The sequence below is a fragment of the Oryzias melastigma genome, linkage group LG6 (genome assembly GCF_002922805.2).
Source record: "Oryzias melastigma strain HK-1 linkage group LG6, ASM292280v2, whole genome shotgun sequence".
NCBI classification, from domain to species: Eukaryota; Metazoa; Chordata; class Actinopteri; order Beloniformes; family Adrianichthyidae; genus Oryzias; species Oryzias melastigma.
In genome coordinates this window covers 12,007,631-12,017,374 of record NC_050517.1, presented here as the reverse complement: position 1 = coordinate 12,017,374, position 9,744 = coordinate 12,007,631, and the positions used below count along the sequence as shown (strand labels likewise).

Here is a 9,744-nt window from a genome sequence, read left to right as displayed (position 1 = left end):
TAGGAAATGTTTAATAAAAGGAGAACATTAGCTTAACCTCCCCCTTTTATAATATTTCTTTTTGAGCGTAATTTTAGAGTCAAACGTAGGTAAAACTAAAGGGGAAAATCTTAATGAAAAACAAACTAAAGAAATATGTTCTTTTTCAAGTGATTCGAGAGTGTGCGCGTCTTTGTTGGCTAAGTTTAGCCGCGGAAAGTAAAGATGCTCCAGACTCCTACTGAAAACTGGAAATGGTATCTGTGGTCTCTGGGTTCAGATGAGAGGAGGATCCTAACATCTGCAGATGTAATCAAATGCCAGGCACATACAGGATCGCAGCTACTTTCTGAAGGCTGCTCAGGGCGGGGCCTGGGGTTACCAAGTACACATGATGCAGGGAGAGGCTACGGCACCAAGATTAAACCGGGGGACGGCTGCAGGAGCAGAGGGTGAAACTTTTTCTCGTGCTCCGGCTCCAAAGAGCTGTCAGCAGGCAGGTTTTGTTAGTAGAGCGGCAGAAAAGCTAAAAAGGCGGAAGGGGGGGTGGGGGGTGCAGCTTTGGACTCTGCCAGCATGTTTGCCCAGAACGATAAAGAACTTTTTATGGAGTCCATTGAAGGGCCTGGTTTAGAGAAAATAAGCTGCCAGTTTCTGTTAGGCAGCTAGCAAAAGAGGAAAACAAAAACATCTCTCAGTGAGAAAAAAACACTTTTCTGTTCTTGACGATCTGACCATCCATTTTCTCTGGTTCTCACTGCTCCCCGCAGTTTATTTAAATTTTGCTCCCCAACCAGGCATCCAGTTGCACTTTTTTTTACGCTGTTCTTCTCACCCTGCTACCTGACTACTTTGGCAGCGATGCACAAAATGGCGGCGGTGAGCAGAGAGCTGCAAGGCACAGTGTGGAAGCCATTTTCTAACGGATCCAGGACTAGACAGAGCGAGTCGAAACGTCCAATTCTCCGAGTAGACCATCAGGATCACCCTGATAGGGTTATTCTGAACATGAAGACTTGTGCTTGCTTCTGTTTTCTAATGAACATCCACAAACTCATAGTAATCACTTCATTTTTTAAAAGAAAAAGCATCAATATTCAGGAAACAATTTTATGGAATACGGGCTTAAAGTAGCAGAAAAAGAAAATAAATTATTGGTGTTACAGTCATGCACTGAACAGAGGAATCTCTTTAACACAACAGAAGATTTTTCTATAACAAAACAAGAAAATTATAATTAATTTTGGGACTTACGATGCTGTTTCGATTACAGTTCTGTCCATCCAGTTTCTGGCTTGCACCAGTGGCTTAAAACCCTCCTAGAAAAAGAAAGAAACATTTTAGAAAAAAAAGGATTCTAGAGTCATACAAACCAGAAATAGTGAGCGTCAAAGTCCACACTGAGAGAAAAGGGGACTATAGGGTCTCCTCTCCCTCGCCTGTTTGCTAATAAGCTCACCCCACAGCTTCAGCTGGCCAAGGAAACTCATTAACGGCATATTTAACACACCGCACCCTCTCTGCTGGCCTGCGCACCATCCAGCTCCGACTGCCGCATGCTCACCAACACACCAGCTCTGCCGTGGCCCTGGGCCTTGCCCAGAATCACCCACTCGCTGCATACATGCACACACTTTGGCACGCTGCTCCACTCCGAGCCTGCAGTGTCATGTGCGTGGGTGAAGCAGAGCATCTGCGTGTACTTGTGAGCATATTAAGTGACTTTCTGCACATGCGGCTCAGAACGCTCGATTCACACGTGAGGGAGATGTACGAGGCGGCGTTTGACATAAGCCCATGTTATCTTCTGCATTTCTGTATGCAAGCGGAGCCAATGCGATTATGTGGAGGTGGGACGGCACAGACGACTGAAGAGGAAGCCGGTCGTCCGGCCAACTCGCACACACCAGAAAACTGGAAAAGCGACAGAGGACAGATGTGGAGGTTGTCCTCCGGCAGATGAAGCAGGGCTCCACTCGTTGCACTGGAGGGTGATAACTCTGCTGGGATGCTAATTGTACCGCAGGACACGTTTCTGCCAGAGAAGGCTCTTTCATATTTGGTTTCTAACACTTGCAGTTTCAGTGCAGTGGCTTGGACCGCTGCCAGCGCATGTTTACAGGCTCGTGAGTAACCCAACTCCTCCAGCCCATGGATGGAGATTCATGTCTGAGCTGTGAACCCGCTGCCCTCTGTATGTGAGTGTGGGTGTGTTGTTTGTGCCCATGTGCATGTTGATGACTCATGGCGCCCGGGTGAGCGTGTGCACTGGGGATAAGCGGCAAAATGTAAGTTCAAGCCACATGGACTGCTCTAAGCATCGCATCAAAACACACGTTTACCAATCGCGCCACTTTTTTGACACACATTCCTAATTTGTTGATGAAACATTTTAGAGGTGAAGACCACCCAAAATCCTAATTCCTTATATATATTTTTTAGATTTCTCCTGATTTGAGCTGGTTTAAAGGATATCGATAATGGAGCACAACATAAAGCTGGACAGTTAAATAAAGTCAAGTTGGATCATTTTATTAGTAATGTCTATTATCTCACCATATTCTCAAAATGATCTCATTTTCAGACTGAAAAAAGCAAATTAAAGTGTAATATTAAAGCTAACATCAATCATATTTTGATCTATTTTCAAAGTGTTTCTTTAATAATTATGTTTAGGCAGTTTTTATCTAAAAAAAAAAAAAGTTTTCTTGGACATAGTTTCTGCAAAACATCTGTAGTTCATTAGAATTTCACCTTCAAGATGTGGGACTTTTTCTGCGGAGTAAGCCCACTCTCTTCCCATCATCCATCTGTTTGCACACTCTCCCGCTAGCTTACAGCCCCTCGGAACCCCAAACTAACATTACCGATACAGCAAAAACGGCAAGCAGTATTAGAGTTATCCGGCCGTACACTTTAGAGTGAGATGTTAGTTTGGATGAGAAAAACAGAGACATACATGGATCTATGCGTCTACAACTAGATGCATCAAAATGGAGCGGAGCAGGGAACTTGTGGCTTGCCAAAGCAGCTCTGACGCCACAACTACAAACCTTTTCGAACTGCATTTTATCGTCTGCTCTTTATTTACAACAATTTGAATAGAGAAATATAGAGTGTTCCTCTCGCTTATTCGCTGTTTTTTTAGTCATGTGAGTCTTCCGATTCGTTGCAAAAACTCAGACAGCTCAAGAAGCTTGAGTTTTTTACTCCAATATTCCTAAATAAATGGTTTTCAAAGCCTGATCAGAAGTGTTTTGATGAGTATGGATCGGTAACTGACATTCTTTGGCCACGGGGGTGGAGAGGTGAGAAGGGTGACACAGTCTCTGTATTTGCGGATGTCTCCATTCCGGTCCCTAACCCACACAAATAAGGAGGGAATACTGTCAAGAGAATCTGGCCACAGAGAAAAAAATATGGTGATCAAAAAGTAATAGCCAGAAGTCCCTCCCCCTGCTGGAGCTGGACACACACAGAAAAAAACAGTTTTAAGCTTTAGACCTTTTTTCCCCTTTGACAAACCATAACTGCTTACATGATCAGCCGACTTACAGAGAAAAAAAACAACATTTTGCCAGCTTTTTCTCCAGAGGTAAACAGTGTGTTTATACAGATTTGAACACTTGTTTATATTGACTTGAAAGAAATATAACGATATTGTTCTCTGTCCCATTTGAAGCTAATCTTGCACACTAAACCGTTAGACAGTTTATTCACATTGAAAAGCTTAAAAGCTGATAGTTCTGAAAAGTTTTTAAAATATAATTTTTTAAAGGGTTTCCTAAAGTTGCGAAATTTCCGCTTTCGGCTAGAGATTGTTTCTGGTGATATCTTACATGTGACTCAATACTGTACTCAGAAATGCAATTTTAAGCTTAATTTTTTCAAATTTGTCCTCCATCAAGAGAAAAACTCATCAAGAACATTTTAACAACTGTGTGGGTCTTTACGCATCAGTTTTAGTTCAAAATTATGCCTTTTCTTAAGCACACATAACTTTTTGTTTGTCTTTTCCAAATAGGTCCAAAATGAAAACAGTTAAAAATGAAAATTCATAGAGTTTGAGTTGTTTTTTAACCCCTCCCCCTCTCTAAAATAAATCCAACTGTAATTATACAGAAAAAAACCTGCAGTGCTACACAGTGGAAACTAGTAACTAGGTCACACTAGTGTACTTTGTCTTATTGTAGCCAAAATAATTGAGCTATTTGCAGCAGAACGGTAAGAGCGTGATGGAGTTGAGGTGAACTGAGGGGAAGGGATTTACAGTATTTTGATAGCTGGAGAGTAGCAAGTGAGCCCTTTCAGCACTTCCAATTTTACCTCCAAGTGGAAATATGCTGCTGATCCTGCAAGTTTTGTTCCTGACTGAACTGCCTTGGCCACGGCGGAGGCCAAAACCTGGAGAAGTATACGAGTGCTGGGAGAGAGAACGCGAGCGGCTGCACGTTATCTGGAATATCACTTTGGTGCATAAAACAAGCATCTGTCCCGACGACAAGAGACGCTTCCATGTGACGCCGCGGCCCACGCTCCAACACACTCTCCAGAATAAATAGTCAACGGTCAAGAGGCAAAAGAAAATATTGAGTTTCACTTTAACGATTTCAAGGGTTGAACCCTCCTGGCTGCAGTTTCAACTCCTGACAAAACGATTGCTTAATTGCTCGGTTTTCAACAGCAAGTGCGTAACGAAATCGTCAAAAGACAAACAAACTTAGGAGACCAAAAACAAAAAAACACCCCGATCCGAGTCGAAGAGCGCCTGATGTAAAGCAGCCATTGGAAAAGCTGCACAGGTCCTGTTTCAGAACGTCTGGAGAAAAAGAGGGATCGGGACGGAGAAGGAAAATCTACATCATCTGTCACCCCTGAAACTCTCCCCCAGTCCAATATTATGTCATTATGTCTGTGCTTACGGTCTCTGTGGAGTTATTGCGGTTTTGAGGATAAATTACATGTGACACTCCCAGCTGAAATCCTGATTAACACAGGGAGAATAAAATGGCCAGTCCTCAGTAGTCAGCAGGGTAATGGACTAATGGCTTCCATGAGGGGCGAAATGCAGACTTTAATGCAAATGTGCATGCAAGTACCTGAGGTTTTATCAATGTCTTAATGAAACGAAATCCTGGGTGTAATTTTAGCTCTTGCACAGAAAAAGTGCTGCATCAAGAACAGGAGAATATTGAGGTCTGGGCCTATTTGTCCAGAGTCATTCCTCTTTAATAAAGCCTGGCCTACTTTCTTTTGTACAGCAGTGCTTATCCTGTATGGGGGAGCCACAGCCTGTAGTGGCCACTGTAGATCCGCTCAGCCTGGTTTGACTTCCACCACACACGCCTTCACTCACAAGAAAGGGATCTAAACTCAAACAATCGCTAATGAAAAGCCAAGGAACACATCCTGCATATTTTATCACGGGACTTTACAGACGGAACGGTGAACTTCTGCTTTTCTTGGCTCCCTTAGCACACCACTGCAGCGCAGCTTCATTTCGTTTCTGTTTGTGGTGAGCTGCCCTTTGGCCTCGCTCTGCACACCACTTTGTACAACCTGTCAGGAGGAATTCTGGACTAAAATGGAAGATGGGGGAGAAAAGAAAAATGGACGACCTTTCTCAGAATATCTACCGTCATGCCAGACACATTAAATAAGTGAGTGGAGTACTTATCATTGTTTTAAACTCAACACACCTACCAATTCTATTGGTTAGAGTGGACTAAGAACTGTCACAAGCTACGTATACTATTGATGCTGAAATATGTTAGCAGCAGACATTAAAGCTGACATGACAATGAACCCACACATACTCAACATTTCATTTCATTCAAAGAAAAAACTTTAAATGCCTTTAAAGGGAGCATTTTGCAAAGCTTTTCACTCTGTCGGGTCAAATAAAAATGGATAAAAAGACCCTGCAAAGGTAAAACTAGAGTGTTTACTTTAAATCTGCAACTTCTCCGTTTTTATATATAGGATACTTATTTTTCTTAAAATTTTGGCTAACTTGTTTGCCCGTAAATAATAATTCAAAAAAATTCTTAAGGGCAAATTAATTTAGCAAAATTAATTATTTTTTTTTAATAAAAGAAAAATGCTTACATTTTTTTTTCTTTTCTAAACTACATACATTCATGAAATGCATATATATATATATTTTAATTATTCATTGTAAAATGTGTGTACAAAAAGGCCTCAGTTTTTTCCTGAATTTCTGGTTGCATTAACGTTGATATTTATATAAATATTTTTTCTTATAGTTTTGAATTTAAAGGAAAATCATTTTATGTAAAAAGAAAGAAAAAACTTAAAACGTTTGGATCAACAGCCCTATAAATGACTTCAACAGCATATACACTCTTAACACATGTTAGATTAAATCATTTTTCCTCCTAAATTTGGGGAAAGATTCTAACTAAGTTTACAATTTAAAAAATGTATTTTACCATTTTTTATAAAATATTTTTAGATATTTTTGGTTTAAAAATATAATGAAAAGTGATGTTTGCACACCTTATTACAACACAAAAACACATTCACACCAACACACACACAGAAAAAATCTGCAGATGAAGAAATCTCCATGTTCTTGAGTCAAAAATACTTTAAAAATGTTTACATTTGCTGTGTTTATATATTTATATATACATACCCTGTTTAGTGCATTTATATACTATAGCATTTAGCTTTAGGGAATTTTTAAGCAAATTTTCATCTCAATTTTTAAACTTCGTAATTTAAAACCTTCAAAAGTCAAAAGTGGATTTTTTTAAAGACATACTATTCGATAATACGAACAATAAAAAAACATACTGTATATAAAAAAACAAAAAAAACAAAAAAACGGTTGCATCCTAATGATTAAAATTCCCTCCGTTTGAGTTCAAGGTCAGATCCAAGTTCAAGTTCAGGTTTGCAGACCAGCTGTTTGATGCTTTTACTGGGCGGTTTTGACGGTAAATCAAGAAAAAAGTGCATATTTACCAAGAAAAAAATAAAAGAATTAACTAAAGATCTTGCTTTGAAATCTTTGTACCCGCTGTATGGATTTTAATAAAAACAAAAAGCTAAAAAAAAAAAAAAAAAATCACACAAAATAGGTCCAAAAAACCTATTTAGTTTTCCCCAAAACACTAATAAACTAAAACTTGGAAAAGGAAAAACAATTTTTTTAAAAAGCTAGTATTTCCTACCCACCGTTACCTACGATAAGCTTTACAGTGCACCAATGACGAGGCTGAAGTTTGTCAGAGCATGCGTCAGTGCTGTGCCACACCATTGTGTTTCTCAGGTGTGCTGTCAGAGGGAAAATACAGAAAAAAGCTTTACCAACACGCCATCTGCCTCTCAACATGCAACCTTCCCCTTGGACCCCTGCCATCCTCTGCCAAAAAGGCCTGAGGGGTGGAGCGTGATCCTCTGCCAGCCACAACCACGTGGCCACAGCTACTTAAAGCACAGCTCACACTCATCTGTGCGTGCACATCAACGTGGAAATGTGGAGCTAAAACTGCCAAGAACTCAGAGCAGGTATATCAACAGGGACATGCAAAAGCAGTTTGATTAAAATGCAGTAAAAAAACAAAAAAACATAAAAATACATTATGATACTTTGAAAAAATAATATTGTCCAAAACACAAATATTAAAATGAAATATTTCCTATTTTAAAAAAGATTCAGGGTGTGCAAATGTAAGCATAATTATATATATATAAATTCCTTTAATATAAAACTACAGGAGGTTGTAAAATAAATCAAAACATTTATTTTAGGTCAGATTTTTTTTCTTTCGCACACTGAAAAAAGTGAACGGTTGGATCAATTAACAAACGTTCCTTAATTTGTTATGTTTTAAAATATTAGTTTTCATAAAATTAAAAATGTGAGTTAATGGTTTATTCAACTTAAAAAAATGTTTTGATAAAAAATAATATTTTTAAATATAACTAATTACAAAACGTTCGTTAATTGATCCAACGGTTCACTTTTTACAGTGTATGAAGGGATTTAAAATGTTCTTTTTTCTTTTTTTTATCACTTTACACAGTTAAATGCATACATAGTATTTTTTACAAATAAAACACTTCAAATAGGGGGAAATACCGCATCCAGGACTATATTAACATTTTGATTTTCTACTTTTTCTGCACAAAAACAGCTTTTACTAAACGCTGTTGCTAAACTACTTAAAATAATGTCTTCGATTACGACAGAAAAGTCGGTTTTATCGTGTATTTTTCTGCGTATTGGCGCAAAGTATAGTGAGGCCCGGCCGCATCCCTCCCTTGAAATACCTCCACTACTGTGGCCTTCACGTATTCACTGGTTAATACAAAGTCTGATCGTGCTGGCAGCTATTTTTGTGTTGGCATCGCTGCGATATCGGTTTCCTAGAGGAATAAAAATACTTCTGTGAAAACAGTGAAAAATCCGACACCTCCTAAATAAAGGAAACGCTTCCACGTGAGCAGCCTCGATCCAAGACGTCTGAAAGCGCGCCGGCGTCACAAAAGTAACTTTACGCATTTTTATTTGCGCCGAAACAGTAACACACACCGGATTAGCAGATTACTCACAGATTTTTGAGATCAGGATGTTTCATGTCCGGCTGCGATGAGTTCTTCTGACCCACATCTCTGCTGAGGAGAAGAGAAACCCAGAGTCAACCTTTTTTTTTTTTGGTTTGCTGTGATTTCCCCTCGTGCCGCCTCGGCTTCAGCTCTCACCCCCTTTCCTCCTTTCAGCTGCAGTTGTAGCCCCCCGAGCTCAGAGCTGCGCGGTTTCCCCGCGTCTGGCGAGGTCCAGGCCTGGCGAGGCCTGAAACAATGCGAGGCTGTCTGCAAAGCTCCGACTAAGCCCGTCTGCTGGTTAACAAGTCTCTGAATGAGGAATGTTAGCAAACAGACAAACAGCATGTCTGATGCATGCAAATGGTACAAGCAGTTCAGTCCAGCCTTGGCTGAGCACATGAATAATTCAGCAGTCTATATGCTACTCTCCCACGTTACTCTCCGCCTAAATAAAAATGTCTTCCCTGAGGTGTTAAAGTTTTCCAACTTCCTTTCTAACAACAGTTTAGCTTGAAAACATTTTTTTTTCCTTCACTTTTTAGCATCAAGCAGAAACAGCGCAAACATGCCGGGGGGGTTAGAAACACTTTGCAGAACTTTGCAATCAGAACATTTTCCTTTTCTTTTTTTATTTCCTTCCAGTGTGTTTTGTTTAGAGTTGGCACCTGTCCCAGAACGAGCTCCGGCTCGGCACACCACCACCGGGAGAGGGAGACGGTGTGAAACACAGAGACAACAGGGGTGAGGGCGCCACAGAGAGGAAGAGAAAGACAAGACACGGAGAGGAAGCAGAAGCCAGCCGGCCGGGCTTCGGTGTCCCTGCGACGCCCCGTCTAAAACTGCCATCCACGGCGGTCATCCACACCACAAACAGGTTCAATCAGAAATGGCGCCCTTCCACTCGAAGTGGAACTCAAGGGGGGGCCCCATCTCCTGGAGGAACACCACCTATACAATTGTCCGAGAAACCAATCAACACTACAAGAAACCTGTTAACGGGGGAAAAAATAAAGGGCGCGGAACGGTTTTGTTTTTTTTTTGTTTTTTTTAAAGTGGGATAAAAAGCAAAAGAAAAACATAAGCGGAATCAAAAATCCAAAAAAAAGTAGGAAAAGGCCGCTGAAAAGCAACTTGTTGCAAGGTTTTTGCAGAGCTGCTGTGCAGTTGGAGGCAGAGGGTTAAAATCCA

At 40.4% G+C, this 9,744-nt stretch overlaps 1 long non-coding RNA gene across 5 annotated transcripts in view; it reads right to left on the bottom strand.

The window, feature by feature from the left end:
* Positions 1-9,744, bottom strand: part of LOC112152440 — a 46,637-nt gene that overhangs the window by 9,515 nt on the left and 27,378 nt on the right. The window contains exons 1-3 of one of the 5 annotated variants that reach the window (XR_002920302.2): positions 8,713-9,738; positions 8,563-8,625; positions 1,234-1,298 (exon numbers count right to left, since the gene is read on the bottom strand). This is a non-coding gene — a long non-coding RNA (uncharacterized LOC112152440). Of the gene's footprint in view, positions 1-1,233; positions 1,299-8,562; positions 9,739-9,744 lie in introns of those variants that run through there. The other 4 variants (XR_002920303.2, XR_002920301.2, XR_002920304.2 and 1 more) reach the window with 4 other exon arrangements.